This window comes from Odontomachus brunneus, unplaced genomic scaffold, assembly GCF_010583005.1.
Source record: "Odontomachus brunneus isolate Ranch 3 - 2012 unplaced genomic scaffold, Obru_v1 Obru_scaffold_086, whole genome shotgun sequence".
Taxonomy (NCBI): domain Eukaryota; kingdom Metazoa; phylum Arthropoda; class Insecta; order Hymenoptera; family Formicidae; genus Odontomachus; species Odontomachus brunneus.
In genome coordinates this window covers 134915-136852 of record NW_022639536.1, presented here as the reverse complement: position 1 = coordinate 136852, position 1938 = coordinate 134915, and positions in this window count along the sequence as shown.

Genomic DNA, 1938 nt, shown 5'->3' with positions numbered 1-1938 from the left:
CAAAAAGTTGTAGAAAGTGATGGAAAATACTTTCATTGAAATAATTTAAATAAATTTTTTACAATAAATGCTTTTTCTCAGTATTTTTTGGGCGGAAACTAAGTTAAGGTCCTAATATATCAAATTTTTTAATAAGTAATTTGTATGTTAAATAAATATTTTTCTTAATCAAGGAATTTAAAAACGCTCATTTATTATTAATTAAATTAAAATTTCTCATGCACACAAAAAATATATTTCCAATAAGAATTTACAATGACTGTTTTAAGAACGTCAAAATTAGAGTTTTCATAAATCGTTATACGCACAACGGTCCCCAAGTGTAACAATTTTGGTCTTTTGTTCGGGACCTGAGAAGGTATACGAAACTCGTCTAACGGACAAACCGGTAGTAGCAACAAAGTCGTTCTTCGAGTTAGACGTGCTATTTATAGTTTGCAGAAGATATTCGTGCTCTTTTACTTGCAATATGGATATTCCGGAACCGTCAACGAGCGCTAGTGCGAAGGAAGAAGAACAAGAATTGAATAACAAATTGCTCTTAAAAAGTGCCTTAAAAATAAGCGAGAAGTTGCTTGCAGAAAATGAGTATATTCCAGAAGAGTCCGTGAAAGATCTTTCAATGGAAAAGGCAACTGTTATAGGCCACGAAATATATAACCGTATCGTCGATATGGTTAATGATATGCGTCTCGTTGAGGAGGAAGAATTAGTGCTTCCACATGAAGAAGATATTGATGACAGTTTTATTGATTATGCATCAATGTATCCATTAGAAGAGTCGTCATCATCGCAGTCATCTCCACTTTCGGAAGAGTGGATCGATTCTCCGGAGAAAAAAAAATTCAAATCAATAGATTTGGATTACAAACAGAAAGTTGTAGCCATGGCAAAAGAACATCCTAATTGGTCGCTACAAACATTACAGAGAAAAGGAGCACATTATTTAAAATATAAAAGAGATTTGAAACGGGTGTATATCAGTTGGACACGGGGCAATTGGACACAGTCCAATCACAAGTCGCTGTTCCAAGGGACCCTACAAATGTCTCTAATCACACGGTGCTGTGATTGGCTGTGTCCAAATGCACCGCGTCCAAGTGCACCGCTCCGATTTAAAACAGTACGTATACGATGCTTTTAACACATTCTATGTATTATATTCTATTCATTAAATAATTATAATGCTTTTCTATTTATTTTTATTATTAGATGGGAAAAAGATGTATTATCTGGTGAGACGCGATTTGACAAACTGTATGCCATCAATTCTTGGACACTTGATCGATTTACAGAAGCTAGAGAAAAATTCGAGCAAGTCACAACAAGAACGTTACAACAATGGGCGATGGCAGCTGCGCAACAATTCCTCTCCAGCACATTTAAATTTTCAGCAGGAAAAACGTGGGCTGATGATTTTAAACGCAGAAATAATATTCGGCAACGACGGATTACCAAATACGTTTCTGAAAAAGAGGCAGCAGGAATGGACGAAATTTTGGCTGTTGCAGATAGATTTAGGAAACAAATCCAACCACTTTTACAAAATTATTCCCCAGATTTAATAATTAATACAGATCAAACTGGTTGCCAATATCAGTCAACAATTGATCGGACATTAGCACAGAAAGGCGTCAAATCTGTATTTGTTAATAAGAAAAGTCTATATAAAATTTCTCATTCCTATACGGCCCAATATGCATTAACGTGTTCAGGAAAGCTTGTACCAAAAGTGTTTCTCTGTTTACAAGAAACTGGAGACAAATTTGGTTCAATAATACAGAAGCAAGTTGATGCTCTTGTTGTCGAATTTGTCGGTAATGTCATCGTCAAATGTTCAAGGTCAGGAAAATTAACTACAAATATCTATAAAGACTTCTTAAAAGAAATATTACAGCCATATGTTAAGAATGAACAGTTTTTGTTAATAATAGATTT